At 43.7% G+C, this 18,814-nt stretch overlaps 1 protein-coding gene across 3 annotated transcripts in view; it reads right to left on the bottom strand.

Annotated features, from left to right (window-relative positions):
- Nucleotides 1–18,814, bottom strand: part of LCORL (ligand dependent nuclear receptor corepressor like) — a 181,214-nt gene that overhangs the window by 139,838 nt on the left and 22,562 nt on the right. The gene's annotated exons all lie outside the window — the stretch shown is intronic.

Genomic DNA, 18,814 nt, shown 5'->3' with positions numbered 1-18,814 from the left:
GATATAACGCGACCCGATATAACACGAATTTGGATATAACACGGTAAAGCAGCGCTCTGGGGGGGCGGGGCTGCGCGTTCCAGCGGATCAAAGCAAGTTCAATATAACGCGGTTTCACGTATAACGCGGTAAGGAACAGCGTTATATCAGGGTAGAGGTGTATAATTAAAATACTAATCATCAGAATGTCTGTATACATTTTGGTTCAATATTTTCTCAAGTTATACATCAACTTTTCAATTTTCATTTTAATACAAACAAAAGTCAAAAACATTTGATTATATGAAAGTAATAAATAAATAATAAATATAGAGAGTTGCAGGCTTGAAGCATCAAGCAGTCAGAAGCATGCAGAGTTGCAGACAGCTGGTCCAGATCCATTTGGCCATCCAGCATTCTGTAGCAGAAGACCAACTTTGATGTAGCGGATAGACTGAGCCTATTCCTAAATTCTGAATGGCTGTATCCAAAGCTCCAAAAGATTCAGTCTACGCTTGCTTAACTTGCTGGATACGGCAACTGCACCACCAGTTCTATTGAATCTGATAGAGATCTGCATTCTTCAGATTCTTCCACAGTGTCACAGTAGAAACTTTCCTTGATAGATGAAAATATTGATTTAAACTATTAATTTAACGCAAGAGGGCTTTGCTGAGCAAACACTGCCTTGCAATTTTTTCTTGTTCGGCTGACAATTTCTTTCCTGCGTATTTTGGATGAAGGAGGTCGGCCAACATGTGTACAGGAGTAATTGCCCCATTAAATCTCTTTTTGTACTTTAGCTTTGTGTGGTGCAAGACCTTCATTTTTCATTAGATACAACCAAACTTCACATGCAACAGCAATTGTTGATGTGTCCCTTTGGAGTGTGTCAAGTGGCACAGCAACTGGTTTCAAATAACTGATCAATTTCTTTGCTTCTCAGAAAAATCCCTTGATTATTAATTATACAGAACACCATCTTCAAGTTCTGTCTCAAGATCACTCACAATCCTAAAATAATGCAGCAGATTTTTAACATCGTTTCGGGGCATATTATTTAACTGTTCCATTGTGTGTCACCAAGGATTTGGGGGTTTACAGATCATTGGCATTCTTTTAACCAGGCTCCAGGCTGATGGGGATTACAAAAACACTTTTGTAAATCTACATGTTTTATCAAACCACTTGGGATAAGGTCTTGTCCAAGTAGATTTAGCCAATGTGATACACATCCATATGTAACCAAAAAGTGTTGTCATCTTGTTCCAAATCACTTCTCATACTTCGCACCTTTTTCTCATCTTGTATTAACACTTTTCCATGTGATCTTTTGCATGCTTCCACCCTCAAGCCACCAGTAACTGTATCTAACAGTTCATCTGCTACAGGTTTCGACTGGGTGCTTTGTAGCTTGGTTTTAGGTAGCTGATCATTGCCTGAAAAGTTGTAATTGCAATAACCTAAAAGACACTATTACAGCCATAAAAAAAATTCTGCAATTTTTGTTTGAAAATTGTGTTTCAGTGCTGGAGTTTTTGTTACGAACCTATCCATTTGTGGCTGAAAAAACATACTTCCTCCTCGTTGTCTTTGGCCAACCTGGGTCTGCTTTCATTTGATGTATTTGGCAGAAGCAATGCAGTTTTAACAGTACCTTCATCCTCAGAGTCTGATTCTAATACTCCTGTATATTTAGACAACAGCAGTAGTTGTGTGTGTCTTTTTCCAAATTGCAGCAGCAAAAACAATGTTTCCTCATATGGTCTGCCTTCCCACTTTCTCTGCAGTTTTTGCATCAAAGATTCTGTCATCTTCATGAACTTTCTCAAAATAACCATGAATTGGGTCAAGTGGCCTTCCACCTTTGCTCATGTTGAAATATTTTAACTTGGGTCACTACACTTGGAGTTCAGTTACAGCAACTACACTCCAGCCAGCCAGATCAAGAGAGAGTACTGACCTAGACAGTTTGTTTTTTGAGGTCAATTGCTGAACTAACTTCTGATTTTGGGAATTCCCCTTCTTTTTCCAAACAAACATGCAATTTTTCCTGCTAAACAAAGAAGGGGAAATCCCAAATTCAGAAGTTTCTATTTGAAATAGCCAAGGCCATAGCATACAGCTTTAGATTGAAATAAAATGCAAAAAAACCTCAATCATTTAAAAATTAAAACCAAGTATATTACTACAAAATTATCAGTCTGCTAAATATTTTAGGTAATATTCATTCGTATAGTCTAATAAATAATTTAAACTAGAAAAATAAAATTATCAATGCCCTGTCCTAAGATTGATAACCCTGATAAAACAATTACCTGGGAAAACCTTTCATGCCAAGTAATGAATTCTTATCTGCCCAATTTCTAATAGTCTGAAACTTGCTTTTCCCATTTAATAGGTAAGCTCTATATTCCCTCCTCCCCCTTTTTTGGCCTGTTTTATGACTCGCTCTGTTTTTATATTACTCTTGTAGGAGAAATTATACTGAAATTTAGGACATTTCATTTTATAAACGCTTTTGTTTTCCCCCCACTATGTTTGAAAACAGGTAGATCCAGCAGAACATTTAAAGCAAAGGTCCCCAAAGTGTGGAGCACGCCCCCTTAGGGGGGGTGCAGAGGAACATTCAGGGAGGCATAGCATGGCCTGGGCCAGCCCACACACATCATTTTGGTATGAATGATAATGTTATAGTACACAGGGTGTACTATGCCCATATTTTCATACTGGGGAAGACAAGTTGTGAGAAATTTGTAAATATATGAGGTGCATTTATTATGCACATCACATCTATCCAATCATTTAAGCACTTTTAAAAAAAAAGATTACTCACCTTGTGCAGTAACTGGAATTTTGAGATGTATGTCCTTGTGGGTGCTCCAATTCAAATACGCATGCAGCCTGAGACTTTGATTGGAGATTTTTGGTAGCAATGCCCATTTGGCCCACGCACACACTCTGCATAGTCTCATATCCCATATCAAATCTATATAGGGCTGTGCAGACAAATCACCCTCGGTTCCTTCTCTACCACAAAGTCCCAAAGGAAACTCTGAAGCAGACAGGAAGGAGGATGGGTAATGGAGCATGCACAGAGACACCCATCTCAAAGAACTCCAGTTATTTTGCAAGTTAAGTAGCTTCTACTTCTTAGAGTAGTGTCCTTGTGAGTGCTCCACTTCATGTGACTCCCTAGCAGTAACCCCCTTAAAATGGCAGGAGGCTCAGAACATAGTCGAGCATCCAATCTAGCAATCAGCAACTGGCATGTCCTTTAGTATGGCTACAGACAGTCATCTAGTAGAATGTGCAGTCACTTGCAGGGGAAACTGAATATCAAACCATAACAGGTAATAATACATCGAGAGCGCCATTTAAAAAAAAGTCTCTGAATGGAGATAGTAGATCCCCTAGACCTAGCCACAATAGAAACAAACAGTCTAGAAGACTTCCTGAATGGTCTGGTTCTATTCAAGTCAAAGGCCAATGCCCTCTTATCACAGTATATGGAAGGTAGCTTCCTGTGTAGACTGATGTAGCTCACAAAAGAAAACTGGAAGGTGCATAGTCTGGCTAATATGAAATTCAGAAAAAGTCTTCAGTAAGATTTGGATGGGTCATAATCACTTACCTTCTCCTTGGAGAACAAAGTAAGGGACCATTATTAGAGCCCCCATCTCTCCAACCCTTTGCATAGAAGTCATGGCCACCAAAAAGGCCATCTTCATAGACAAATGTAACAGAGCACACAGCTAGTGGCTCAAAAGGGCAGTTTTATGAGACAGTTAAGAACAAGGGTGAGATCCCAACATGTAGCAGAATCTCTAAATTTGAAGAAAAAGATTTGTAAGACCATTCAGAAATCTCGCTCTGGTCAGATATGTGAAAACTGAGAAACCTATTGGTGAGTGTCTCTAAGTGAACCTTCATGGAACTGAGACAGAGACAGAGAAATAGAGACACACATCCAACCACGTTTTCAATTCCAACAGCTAATCCAAGACTGATTATGGATCCGGAAAGAGATGACCGGACAGGTGAAAAAGGACTGCAGTTACAAAGATGATATAGTCTCCATTTGTGGAGGTAAGCATGTCTTGTGGATTCCTTCCTGCTATTGAACAACATAAGTTGTACTCCCAATGACAGGATGCCTCCAGTCCTGAAAACTATTGAGGCGACATAATTGAAGCTGCATTCTGAGACAGTCAAGAATTGATCAGGAGCCACCAGAGAAAGCAAGAGGTCAGTCTGATGAGGTAAGGAAGCCAAACTTGTCTTGATTAAATTGCTACAATCAAAATGACCCTGGCTTGATCCAGCTTGACCTTGTTGAGAACATTTAAAGGTTGTATGAATGGAGTTGGTGGATACATGTAAAAAAAAGACCCCTGTAATGAGAAAAGCGTCTCCAAAAGATTGGGAATCAAGTCCTCCTCTGGAACAGAATTTTCTGCACTTTGTGTTGGCTGTAGTGGTGAAAAGGTCAACCTCTGGAAACCTCCCCCCAAGCTAAGAATATTTTGTTGAGGACTCAAGAGCCCAACTCATTTGCAATTTAAGGGAAAAATTCTGCTGAGATCATCTGCAATGATATACAGCATACCCAAGAAGAAGCCAAGATGATTATCTGGTTAGCTGTGTGTCAATTTCTGAGGTTTATCACTTGGGTGCAGAGCAAGGGGGAAAAAATGTACTCCTCCCTGACAACTGATAAAATACATGACAGATAACAGTTTGTATGATCTTGATTGACTTGTTTTTGATTAGAGGAAGAAAGTGGAGGCAGACATTTCTGACCAACACCCTGAAATCCAGCAGGCTGACATACAAGAGCTGTTCTTGTTGCAACCTTTTGCCTTGGACTGCGAGAGACCCTAAATGTGCTCCCTGTCCCCAGAGGGAAGCATCTGATGTTATGACCATAGGAGGATTTTGGATAAAGAGGATTCCTGAACAAACCTTGGAAGGATCCTTCCACACCGTGAGTGACTGTAGGACCCAACTGGGTACACCTATTTGTTGAGACTGTGCTAGTTGGATACATAAACTCTCCAGAGCCATCTCTGGAGTCAGAGATGTAAATTGGCATTTTATGTTAAACATGCAAGCTGCCACATTGCTCAGAAGTTGCAGACACGTCCTTGCTGGAGCTTGACGACTGAGCTGTATTCTTTGAATAAGGTTCTTTAGAGTGAGGAACCTGTCGGGAGGGAGATAAGTGTTGCCCGTCACTGAATCCAGAAATACTCCTTTAAAAAGTATTCGCTGAAGTCAATGCCAATTTCTCAATGTTTATTTGTAGGCCTAAACTGCAGAATAGTGAAATTCTCATTAGAACTGCCAACAGCACCTCCTGATAAGGCCATCCATTGAGAAGCCGGTTATCAACATATGGAAAGACTGTTATTCCTAGATGATAGTTATAGCTGCCCACCTCTCACATGATTTTTGAGAAAACCCTTGAGGTGGAAGAAAGGCTAAAGGGTAGGGCCTGGTACTGGTAGTGGTTGTGATAGAATGTGAGAAAAATCTTCTGCGAGAGGGATGAATTGCTATATGGACGTAGGCGTCTTTGAGATTGAGAGTTTAAAACCAATCCCTGGACTCCAGGGAGAGAATTCTCTGCTAGAGAAATCATCCAGAATTTCAGGTGGCTAACATTTTTGTTCAATTGTCTGAGAGACCTAGTATTGAACTCCAATCCCCATTTTACTTGGGTATCAGAAAAATACCTTGAATAAAACCCTTTTCCTTTCGGTTGAAGTGGAACTGGTTCTATAGCCCCTAGACTTAGGGGCAATGTGATCTCCCGTCTCAGCAATTGACTGTGAGAGGGGTCACTGAAGAGGGATGGGGAATGGGGTGGCAGGGCGGGATGGAGGTAAATTGAATTGTTTAACCAGATGTAAGAGACTCCAATACTATTTGTTTGATGTTATAGCCTCCCATGCCTGTCGGAATAGAAAGAGGCGGTGTCCAAACTGAGGAAGAGGGGTGGTATAGCGTAGCCAAGAAACAGACTATTGGGTGGTTTAGACTCTTGACCAAAACTGGTGTTTGGAAGATGTTGATAGCTAGGATGAAGTAGTTGTTAGCTTCATTTTAGAAAAATCTGACTCTAACCCAGCAGTTCAGATCGCCTACAGAAAGGTGGAAAATTGAGCAGGATGGGATCATTGTGCCAATTGACACATGCTAAACTTTTAATTTTATTTTCAGGCATTTATATCCCCAAAAATGTAAGTGTAGCCCTACAGTCCTTCAGGGTATGAAGAGAGTCATCTGTGGAGTCCAGGAAGAGCTTGTGGCCATTAAATAGTAAGTCCTCAATGTCTGATTGTACCTCCCATGAGAAACCAGACAACTGAAGCCAGGATGCTCATCTTATTACTACTGCAGTGGAAACAAACCTGGCTGCAATGCTGACCGCATCAAGTGAAGCCTGCAAAGAAGTCTTTGCCAACAGCTGACCCTATGTTATTATGGCACTAAACCAATCTTGATGCTCCCGTGGTAAATGATCAATAAAAATCATGAAACTTCTCTAGTTCAGGCAGCCACATTTCGACATCTGTGCTTGGTGACTTGGTATCCTGAACTCCAATGTTGAAGAGTAGCTTTTACAAACAAAAAGGTCCAGATGTTTCTGGTCCTGGTTATATAGGATAGCTTTTTGAATGCTCTCTCCCCCTTTCATTAACTGTGTTCACGACCAGAGAATTTGGAACTGGTAGGGTTTTTTGGTTTGGTTTGGGTTTTGTTTTTTTTTGTTTTTGTTTTTTTTAAGTCAGCATGCTTGCATGTAGGGTTGCTGTTCTAGTTTGCCAGGTGGTCTTAGTTGGCTCAAGATGATCTTCATTAAATCAGGAGTGCCACCCAGGCTGAAGTAGTATGCAATATGCCAAGGAGCTTACCACTTAGGTATAGGACTTAATTTAAGTGCTACAGTGCTTCATCATACGAGAAGTACTCAGAGCCTCAATAGCTCTCCTCCCAGGCCCGGCCTGAGGTCTCTGGAGACTGAACCTTCTTTGAAGAGGAACTCTTCGCTCTGCTGCTCTTGTCCCTCTCCTTAGTCTCAAGAGGAAGATCTCAATACTCCTGGCACAGTTATAGGTCTCACTCTTAGAGAGAGTGTTGGAGACCAGGGTCTTGATGCTGCTTTCACCTAGGAAGCACTCAGTGACCATGATCTTGATGCAGACTGGGCACTAACAGAAGTCTAGTATCCCTGTACAAGAGGGTTCTGTATACCTGGGTCCGAACCCGGTCTTAAGGCTTGCTACATAATTAATAATCTATCCTTAATTTCCTTGTTTATGGGCAAGGGCTAGGCAGGCATCTGCTAGTACTGGAGAGTGGCCTTAAGGGTGATCTAAGAACCTCTTTCTTATGAATGGAGAGTGGCCTAGGATCCAGACATGTTGCCAGAGTGAGTTTCAGTATGTGAAGAAGAGCTGCAGTGGTGTCACTTCACCATGAAGCAACCAAGCAAGCTGGGTCTCATCTTGAGATAGCAGGGCTATGCCTGCACCCACAGGCCATGTTGAGTGAGCTGCCTCACCACAGGACCACTGTTGCTATGCTAGGGCAAAAGAGACTCAGGTGTGGATCCCAGGTAGGACTTGAGCATCCACACCAGATTGTAAACCAAAATTTACAATAGCTGGACCTAGGTCCCACAGCCATGCTAATGGGTCCATTCTGCACTACACAGTCCTTCTGATTCAAGTCTGCAGCTTGACCTGCATCCACATTTCAAAGTGACCAGGCGTGGACCCGAGTCACAGAGGGACTTGGGCTCTGACCTACTCCCAACAGGGTCTCTGGGACCCAGGTCCTGAGTCAGACTGATTTCCGTGTGGATAGAAGAAGGGCTTGCAGGGTAGACATACCCTTACTGATCCTGGAACTTGTGCAGGACTCCTGTGGAGCTGGCTAGTTGTACATGGGACTGAGAGTCCATGGAATAATAGTGTCTCAAATGATGCTGCAGAAGCAGCTGCAAATCAGCATGAAGCTAGAATGGAGCCTGCTCCATTCTCTCACATTTGTTCAAAACTCTGATGTCCCAGAAGTCTGCAATGATCTGGAGTCCCCAGACAGTTTTGGGCTGGAGGAAGGTGCTATGACTTTGGTGGAAGCTTGACTGGGAAGAGAAACTAGAAACTCTTGCACAGAAGCAGGGAGAACTATACATCTAGGAAACCTCAAAAATCTTCTCCAGGCTAGGAGGGAAAGAAGCCTATCAGCTTAGTTGGTGCAGTAAGAAAGCATTCTTATGCTCAAGACTATAGCATACATATCTACCTACTTCTTATGTGAAGAGATAACTAGCTTGTTTCTTTTCCAAAGTGTTTCTGCTGGAAACAGTGTGCTATTTTCCCCCCTTCAAAGAGATACTGCAGTTGGAACATTTTCTTGGCTTTTCCCTTATCCAGGCACATTTTAGGATCTGGAAAAGGACTAGGCAGTATCACTAAGCCCTGGTCTACACTACAAGTTTAGGTCGAATTTAGCAGTGTTAGGACGATTTAACCCTGCACCCATCCACACGACCAAACCTGTTTTGTCAACTTAAAGGGCTCTTAAAATTGATTTTTGTACTCCTCCCCAGCGAGGGGTTTAGCGTTAAAATCGACCTCGCTGGGTTGAATTTGGGGTAGCTTGGATGCAATTCGACGGTATTAGCCTCCGGGAGCTATCCCAGAGTGTTCCATTGTGACTGCTCTGGACAGCTCTCTCAACTCAGATGCACTGGCCAAGTAGACAGGAAAAGCCCCGGGAACTTATGAATTTCATTTTCTGTTTGGCCAGCGTGGCAAGCTGATCAGCACAGGTGACCATGCAGAGCTCATCAGCATAGGTGACCATGGAGTCCCAGAATCGCAAAAGAGCTCCAGCATGGACCGAACGGGAGGTACTGGATCTGATCACTGTATGGAAGGAGAATCCGTGCAGGCAGAACTCCGTTCCAAAAGACGAAATGTCAATATATTTGCCAAAATCTCCACGTGCATGATGGACAGGGACACACAGTAGTGCCGTGTGAAAGTTAAGGAGCTGAGGCAAGCCTACCAAAAAAAAAAAAAAAAAAAAAAAAGGATGCAAACGGTCGCTCCGGGTCAGAGCCCCATACATGCCGGTTCTATGATGAGCTGCATGCAATTCTAGGGGTGGCCCCTACCACTACCCCACCACTGTCCGTGGACACCTGCAAGGGGGGGGCGGAGTCTCACGCAACAGGGATGAGGATTTTGTGGAGGAGGTGGAGTATAGCGCACAGGAGGCAAGCAGATAATCCCTTCTCCCCGGCAGCTAGGAACTGTTCTTCACCATGGAGCCAATACCCTCCCAAGGCGGGCTCCCGGACCATGAAGCCGGAGAAGGCACCTCTGGTGAGTGTACCTTTGTAAATATAATACAGGGTTTAAAAGCAAGCGTGTTTATTGACTAATTTACTACGCCAAGCCAGTAGCAAGTAGACTGGAATCATTGCAAAACAAAACCTTGCAGCGAATGGGCCTGGGCTTTGGTGGCATTCAAGCAACATCCAGTCTTTATTTCTCTGTGTTAGCCTCAGGAGAGTGATATCATTCATGGTCACCTGGTTGAAATACGGGAAATTTGTTTAGGGGGACATTCAGAGGTGCCCGTTCCTGCTGGGCTGTTTGCTTTTGGCTGAAAATAAATCAGCCCTGCTGTTAGCCACATGGTGGGGGGAGGCCCATTCATGCTGAACTGTTCGCGTTTGGCTGACACGGATCTTTCCTGATCCTAGCCACGCGAAGGGGGGGGGGGGAGAAAAGAGGGTGTGTGTGTGTGGGTGAAGCGATCATCCCAGAGAATTGGGTGTGGGGGGGGGGTTTGGATTGTGCTGCACATTCACCCTAAAACTGCAGCCCCTCCTTTTAAATGGCCAACCCAATGGGCTTTGCTTGGTATGGGAAAGGAAGGCGCTGCTGTTTGAAACCGTTCCCACATAGAATATCAGGGTTGGAAGGGACCTCAGGAGGTCATCTAGTCCAACCCCATGCTCAAAGCAGGACCAATTCCCAACTAAATCATCCCAGCCAGGGCTTTGTCAAGCTGGGCCTTAAAAACCTCCAAGGAAGGAGACTCCACCACCTCCCTAGGTAACTCATTCCAGTGCTTCACCACCCTCCTAGTGAAATAGTGTTTCCTAATATCCAACCTAGACCTCCCCCACTGCAACTTGAGACCATTGCTCCTTGTTCTGTCATCTGCCACCATTGAGAACAGCCGAGCTCCATCCTCTTTGGAACCCCCCTTCAGGTAGGGGAAGGCTGCTATCAAATCCCCCCTCATTCTTCTCTTCTGGAGACTAAACAATCCCAGTTCCCTCAGCCTCTCCTCATAAGTCATGCGCTCCAGACCCCTAATCATTTTTGTTGCCCTCCGCTGGACTCTTTCCAATTTTTCCACATCCTTCTTGTAGTGTGGGGCCCAAAACTGGACACAGTACTCCAGATGAGGCCTCACCAATGTCGAATAAAGTGAAACGATCACGTCCCTCGATCTGCTGGCAATGCCCCATCTTATACAGCCCAAAATGCCGTTAGCCTTCTTGGCAACAAGAGCACACTGTTGACTCATATCCAGCTTCTCGTCCACTGTGACCCCTAGGTCCTTTTCTGCAGAACTGCTACCTAGCCATTCGGTCCCTAGTCTGTAGCTGTGCATGGGATTCTTCCGTCCTAGGTGCAGGACTCTGCACTTGTCCTTGTTGAACCTCATCAGGTCTCTTTTGGCCCAATCCTCTAATTTGTCTAGGTCCCTCTGTATCCGATCCCTACCCTCTAGTGTATCTACCATGCCTCCTAGTTTAGTGTCATCGGCAAACTTGCTGAGAGTGCAGTCCACACCATCCTCCAGATCATTAATAAAGATATTAAACAAAACTGGCCCCAGGACCGACCCTTGGGGCACTCCGCTTGAAACTGGCTGCCAACTAGACATGGAGCCATTGATCACTACCCGTTGAGCCCGACGATCTAGCCAGCTTTCTATCCACCTTACAGTCCATTCATCCAGCCCATACTTCTTTAACTTGGCAGCAAGAATACTGTGGGAGACCGTATCAAAAGCTTTGCATGTTATGAAGGTTGAAGAAGCCGAAACCCTTTGCCTTACCATGGCTGCCCGCAAGCCGAATTCTGTTGCCCAGCCGAGCGTGTGTGATGTTTCACACCAAACCGGCAGGCACTCAATATAAGAAGCAAAATGCGACCTTGTACCAAAAGCACATGTGCTATGTAATGTGAATCGCTTGATTCAGTCTTCCCTTTGTTCTCTAAAATGTACTTTTAAAGTACTACTCTCCCTTTTTTTTCCTCCCGCATCTGCAAATGTTTCTATGCTCCCCCTATCATCTCCGTCCCAGAAGCTAGCGCAGATTAAAAGGCGGGGGGGGGGGGGGGGAACGCACTCGCGACGAGATGTTCTCAGAGCTCATGCAGTCCTCCCGCACTGAAAGAGCTCAGTAGAATGCGTGTAGGCAAACAATGGCAGAGTCCAAGAAAGCGTTAAATGAACACGATGAGAAGAGGGAGGAGCACGCTGAGAGGAGGCAGGATGCAATGCGGACGCTAATGGGGGAGCAAACTGACATGCTCAGGCGTCTGGTGGAGCTGCAGGAAAGGCAGCAGTAGCACAGACCACCACTGCAGCCCCTTATAACCGCCTGCCCTCCTCCCAAAGTTCCATATCCTCCTCACCCAGACACTCAAGAACGGGGGGGGGGGGGGGGGTGAGCTGAGCGGGCTCCATGCTTGCCGTGGTATGGCGTCTGAAGGAGAGCAGGAAAGCAGAGTTGCAGTGGAATCGGTGGATGACGATGGATGCCACGAGAATAGATATTTATACAGAACGATGAGAGGACCTGCGAGGTGGATTAATAGCACCAGGAGAGCAGAGTTGCAGCAGAAGCAGTGGAGGATGACGGTTAGTACCACGCACATTTCCCGAGGAAGAACACACGTACTCGGGAGCTCGTGACAGACAACATGGAGAAATTCGCTATCGAGGCAAGAGCAGCAGAGCAGAGTTGCAGTGGAAGCGGTGTATAACGACGGTTAGCAGTCCTACTGCACCGTCTGCTGACGGCAGCACCCAGGACACAACAGCTGCGGTGTCAGTGAGCTGAGCGGGCTGCACACTTGCCGTGGTATGGCATCTGCACTGAAAAAAGGCGCGAAATGATTGTCTGCCGTTGCTTTCACGGAGGGAGGGGAGACTGACAACATGTACCCAAAACCACCTGTGACAATGTTTTTGCCCCATCAGGCATTGGGAGCTTAATCCGGAATTCCAATGGGCGGCGGAGACTGCGGGAACTGTGGGATAGCTACCCACAGTGCACTGCTCCGTAAGTTGATGCTAGCCACAGTAGTGAGGATGCACTCCACCGACTAAATGCGCTTAGTGTGGACATTCGCAATCGATTTCTAAAAATCAACTTCTATAAAATCGACCTAATTTCATAGTGTAGACATACCCTAAGTTTGTCCAAATTACCTAGGTTTGTCCAAATTACCTAGAAAATTTAGCACTGCCAATTGAAAGAGTTGGGTTTTCCCCCCGACTAACTTCTATGGAAAAATGAGTATTTAAAGTCTTCAGAAGAACTGTAATGGCAGAGATCACAAACATCCTAATACTGCTGTGAGGGGTAGAGCAGTTCTAGCAGCTGTTCCCATTCATGATTCTAAGGCCAGAAAGGACGACTGAGATAATCTAGTCTGACCTGTATAATACAGGCCACAGAACTACCCTGAAGTAGTTCCAGCATCTCTCTTTTAGGAAAACACGCAATCTGAATTTTAAAATGGTCAGTGATTGAGAATCCCCCAGGACCCTTGGTAAATTGAGCCAATGGTTAATTATCCCACAACTGAAAATTTCTCATCTGAATTCATCTAGTTTCAGCTTTGCCACTGGATCATGTCAGACTTCTCTGCTAGATTGAAAAGCTAATTGTTAAATATTTGTTTCCCATCTTGGTACTGTAATCAAGTCACACTTTAACCTTCTTTGTTGGGCTAAATAGTGAAACTCAAAGAGCTCCAACTGCAAGGCATGTTTTCTTCTCTTTTAATCAGTCACTCTCAGGACTCTTTGAACCCTCTCCAATTTATCAACATCCTTCATTTGTTGACACCAGAACTGGACACGGTATGTAGGCAGTGGTTGCACCTGTGACTAACACACACACACAGACACACACACAGACACACACACACACAGACACACACACACAGACACACACACACACAGACACACACACACAGACACACACACTCTACTCCTATTCAAGATTTCCCCCCTGTTGATGCATCCAAGGACTGCATTAACTCACTTAATCTAGGGGGCAAGGCCTGGCAGCAAACTAATAAAAGGTAGGCCTGATCTTCCTTCTAAATTATTAGAAGGAAAGAACATGGAGTCAGCTTGTAAACAGGAGAAGGATTTTCAGAAACATTGCTTTGCCTCTAATATAGCGGGTTTTTTAAAACTAATATATATTCATTTAAGCCTCAGTCCTGCAATTGTACTGTACCCATATGGAGGCCCATTTAAGTCAATGGTGCTTCACACAGTTGCAGGGGTCTGCCCACTTTGATCCCTCTGCAAGATCAGAGCCTTACAGGTTAGAGGCATCTTGTTTGATTGATGTGCATTTAAGACTTCTTAATCCCACAAAGGCACTGACATGAATATAATTACACTTGAAAGAATTAGATTTATTCTAAAGGTCAGTAAACATCAATTAAAAAGGACACACAATATTTCCACGGATAATAAAAGATTACAGATAGGCAAAGAAAGAAAAATGCTGCTTGAGAACTTGAATTTGATTTAAGGATTTTTTAAAAATATTTTGACTAGGGCTGTCAAGCAATTAAAAAAAGTTAAACATGATTAATTGCACTGTTAAACAATAACAGAGTACCATTTATTTAAATACTTTGGATGTTGTCTAGATTTTCAAATACCGGTATATTGATTTCAATTACACAGAATACAAGGCGTACGGTGCTCACTATTTTTTATACATGCCAGTTGCTCTAAAGATTCGTATGTCCCTTCATGCTTCAACCACCATTCAGGGGACATGTGTGTCCATGCTGATGGGTTCTGCTAGATAATGATCCAAAGCAGTGCGGATCGACACATGTTCATTTTCATCATCCGAGTCAGATGCCACCAGCAGAAGATTGATTTTCTTTTTTGGTGGTTCTGTTCTGTAATTTCCACATCAGAGTGTTGCTCTTTTTTTCTGAAAGCATGTTCCACACATCATCGCGCTCAGATTTTAGAAGGCACTTCCCATTCTTAAACCTTGGGTTGAGTGCTGTAGCTATCTCACATTGGTACCTTTTTCGCATTTTGTCAAATCTACAGTGAAAGTGCTCTCAAAATGAACAACAACATGTGCTGGGTCATCTGAGACTGCTATAACATGAAATATATGGCAGAATGAGAGTAAAAACGGAATGGTAGAGATACAATTCTCCCCCCGGGAGTTCAGTCACAAATTTAATTAACACTTTTTTTTTTTTTTTTTTTTTTTTTTTTTAAACGAGTGTCATCAGAAGGAAGTACATCCTTTGGAGGGGTGTGGGAGGGGGTCGAAGCATGAAGGGGCATACAAATGTTTAGCATATCTGGCACGTCATTACATTTTAATTGGTATTCTATTGTTTAACACTGCAATTAAAACTGATTAATCGCAATTAATTTTTTAAACCACGATTAATTTGAGTTACTTGTGTGAGTTAACTGCGATTAATTGACAGCCCTACAATCTGCAAAATTCATACAAAATAAACAAGTTCACTCTAATTTGCAAACTGCTTTGGAAAAAGAGGAAGTTGTTCTTAATAAAATAAAATAAAAAAACCCGAACTATAGGTTATTTATATCACAGGATTCTGACTCTTTGGTTTTGGGCCCCTATGACAGACTGATGAAAAACTCCCCTACAAGAAAGGCAACCTTGACTTTTCAGTAGCCAATCCCAGGTACAACTGCAATGGATACTGCCTCATGCACTCCTATGTTCCAAGGTCAGCTCTTTTTGACAGAGGTGAAAAGAAGAGATTATTCACCCTGTGCAGTAACTTTGGTTCTTTGAGGTGTGTGCTACTATAGGTGCTTCACTCTAGGCGCACTTGCACTCCTTGCACCTTTGACCAGAAATTTCATAGTGTCTGTTCAGCCTGTGCATACATCCTATACAGTGCAGTGCACTGCACCATCGTTATGTAGCGCTGCACAGGCGAACCACCCTCAATTCCTTCTGTACCGCGAAGTTCCGTAGCAGAGAACTTCTAAGAAGATGCGAGAGAGGTGGGTAATGGAGCACCCAGAGGAACATACATCTTAAAGAACCACACAGTTATTGCACAGGGTGAGTAACCTCTTTGAGCAGTGTCCCCATGTGTGCTCTGCTCTAGGCGACTACTAAGTAGTTCCCACTAAGGGGGCAGGGGAGGGCTTCCAAATATAATTCGGAACTGAAGAAAGCACAGCAGAGCCAAACATAGCATCAGAAGCCAATTCTTGGGTTACTGCTTAAGGTTCAGAAAAGGCATGTATAGCAGTCCAAGTAGTTGCCCTACGTATTTCAGTGATAGGAACATTTTTCAGAAAGGACACTGGAGTAGAAATAGATCTTGTTGAATAGATTTGGGACACCCAAAGGAAGCTGAAGAGCCCAAGATTGATAGCAACAATTAAGTCAGTCCAATATCTGTCTAGAGTCTTTGTTGACTGCTGGCCCTTTAGATCTCTCCACAATAGAGACAAACGACTTGGAAGACTTCCTAAAAGATTTAGTCCTGCCAAGGTAAAAGGCCAGAGCTGATATCAAGTGTGAGTGCAACAGCGCCTCTTCCTTACCCAACGAAGGTTTAGGGTAAAAGACTGGGAAATTAATGGGTTGGTTAATATGGAACTGTGAAGATAATTTTTTCAAAAGTTGGGGGGTGTGACTTTGTCTTTGAAAAAATATTGTAAAAGCCCTTATTTCCCCAACTTGTTGAGCAGATGTGATAGCTACCAGGAATGTTTTTGTTGTTGTTGTTGTTGTTTTTTAAATTGATAAATGGAGGAGTGAGCAGGTAGTCACTGACTCAAAAGTTGTTTTGTAAGGCATTTAAAAATAAAGCTGAAGTCCCAAGTCAGGGCAGAACATTTGACTTGTGGAAAGATTTCTGAGTCCCTTGAGGAACCGCACTATCACTGGGTGAGGAAATACAGAAAAGCCCTGTATCAGGGAGTGGAAGGCTGTGGCAGCTGTCAGATGGACCATAATGGGAGCTCAGTGACAACCCTGATTTTTTCCAATTCCAGACTATAGTCCAATACACATGAGTGTGAAGAGGATATTGGTGGAATGCGTTTTAGGTCACCAGCAGCTGAATCTTGTCCATTGTTGCAAGTGAGTGTAAGCCCACAGACTGTTTTCTGCTGTGTAATAGTACTCTTTTTACCTCCTCTGAACAGGTTGTTTCTAATCCTGCAAACCATTGACTAGCCATGCTTTGATGCAAAGAACTCAGATTTGCCTGCCTTCTTGACACAGAAGATTAGGGACAGTATTGAGAGTGATTGGCGAGCAAGTCACCAGCTGGATGAGGTAAGGGAATGTCTGTCTGGGCCACATCAAGATTACCAAAACCCTGGCTGTCTTTCTTTATCTCGATCAGAACTTTGGATATTAGAGGAGCTGGAAGGAATGTGTACAGCAGACCCAATGACTACTGAAAAAGAAAGGCATTCCCCTAAGGCAGAGGTAGGCAACCTATGGCACGTGTGCCGAAGGCGGCATGCGAGCTGATTTTCAGTGGCACTCACACTGCCCGGGTCCTGGCCACCGGTCCGGGGGGCTCTGCATTTTAATTTAATTTTAAATGAAGCTTCTTAAAACATTTTAAAAGCCTTATTTACTTTACATACAACAATAGTTTAGTTATATATTATAGACTTATAGAAAGAGACCTTCTAAAAACGTTAAAATGTATTACTGGCACACGAAACCTTAAATTAGAGTGAATAAATGAAGATTCGGCACACCACTTCTGAAAGGTTGCTGACCCCTACCCTAAGGGCTGGTGACCCAGCCTGCCTCTCAAGCAGAACTGTGCACATTTATTGTTCCTGGCTGTGGCAAAGGAGTCCTGGAAAGGGGGGGTGGGGGGGGGAGAAGAGGATGAACCAATGTCAAAATATTCAGTGAAGTATGATGAAATTTAATTTCCCACTTGTGACCTTGAGAGAGAAAAAAAAAAAAAAAAAAAATAGTGTCCACTGAGTGTAACCACAGACACATTCTGAACACTGGGAGGGTAAGCTACTGTGATGTTAATACAATAGTGTATAAAAATTCCAAAGCCTGACTGCTTCAGCACAGAGGGAGGGTGATCTCACTCCTCCTTGACAGGAGATATAAAGACAAACTAGACTTCATATTTGCCACAATCAATGGTAGAAAATTGGAGAGAGGCATATCTGACTGCCTTGAATAACATCAAATTGACATTGTTCAGAGGTGTGCACCTGCCTTGACCCATGTGACTGTCTAGAAGTGCTCTCCAACCTAAGATAGATGTATCTGTTATAACTATTATTGGGGGAAGGCTAGACAAAAGGATATCCACCAATCGAGGGAATCCTTCATAAAGATGGGTATGGAGAGTTACTTGTTCAGACTGTGCCTGCTCAGGGAATAAAATGTCCTGAGCCACCCTTGAAGGCAATGCATCCGCAATCTTTCATGGTCTAAGATGAAAGTACCTGCTGCCATATGTCCCAGCAGTTGTAGACTGTTTTTGACCTATGGCTGTTAGTTGATCTGGACTGTATTGACTATATTGGATAGAGAGCCACAAAATTGTGCAGAGGGAGGGAGGGTCTCGCTGCTATCAAGTCAAGGTAAGCTCCTATGAATTTTACAGGGGTCAAGGTGGATTTTTTTTATTATTCAACTGTAGGCCCAATTTAAGGAAGAGGTCTATGGCCTTGTGAGTAGCCACTGTAGCTTTTGCATAAGAACAACCTTTCTGAAGCCAATCCCTAAATTCCTTTTCTGCAGAGGTGAGCTGCTGTTGACAACTTTCTAAAAGGCTCTTGGGGCAAAGGAGAGACTGAAAGGGAGCACCTTGCATTGAAACTGATCTTGACTGTGAAACATAGAAACCCTCCATGAAAAGGGTGAATTGCTATATGGAAATGTGTGCTGAAGGCTGAGAAGCAAGCCCTTTGGTCCAGTGACTAAATTATTTGTCCCTTGTGACTTTTTCCTCTTAGATGCCCTCAGGGACAGTGGTGTTCAAGCAGTTGCAGATTTGTACAGAGACCGGCGAAGGGTGCGGTGGGGTCCTGGCACGGATCAGAGACTGGGTGAAGAGAGTTCTCCACCATGAGGAGATGTAGTTTGATCTTCCTGTTCTTTTCTGGCTGCAAGTGTTACCATTTTGAATTTGTGTACCTTCATGAAGGTGTTGAGTAGCCTTAAGTCTAAGACAGGCCTCCAACTGCTGTTCTTTTTTGGAACCAGGAAGTATGTGAAATAACCCCCCTTCCCTCGGTGTTGCACAGGAACAGGTTCTATAGCAACCAAGAGTAGGAGAAAGCATATTTCTTGTTTTAGAAGGTGCTTGTGAGAGGGCACACTGAAGAGGGATGGGAAAGGAGTATTGGAAGTTGGGAAGTAAGTAAAGTGGATAGAGTACCCTGTGGAGATAATCTCCAAAACCCACTTGTCCATAGTGCTAAATTCCCGAGCCCACTGGAAGTGGTAAAG

Source organism: Emys orbicularis, chromosome 5 (assembly GCF_028017835.1).
Source record: "Emys orbicularis isolate rEmyOrb1 chromosome 5, rEmyOrb1.hap1, whole genome shotgun sequence".
Taxonomy (NCBI): Eukaryota; Metazoa; Chordata; order Testudines; family Emydidae; genus Emys; species Emys orbicularis.
This window is presented reverse-complemented; position numbering and strand designations above follow the sequence as displayed.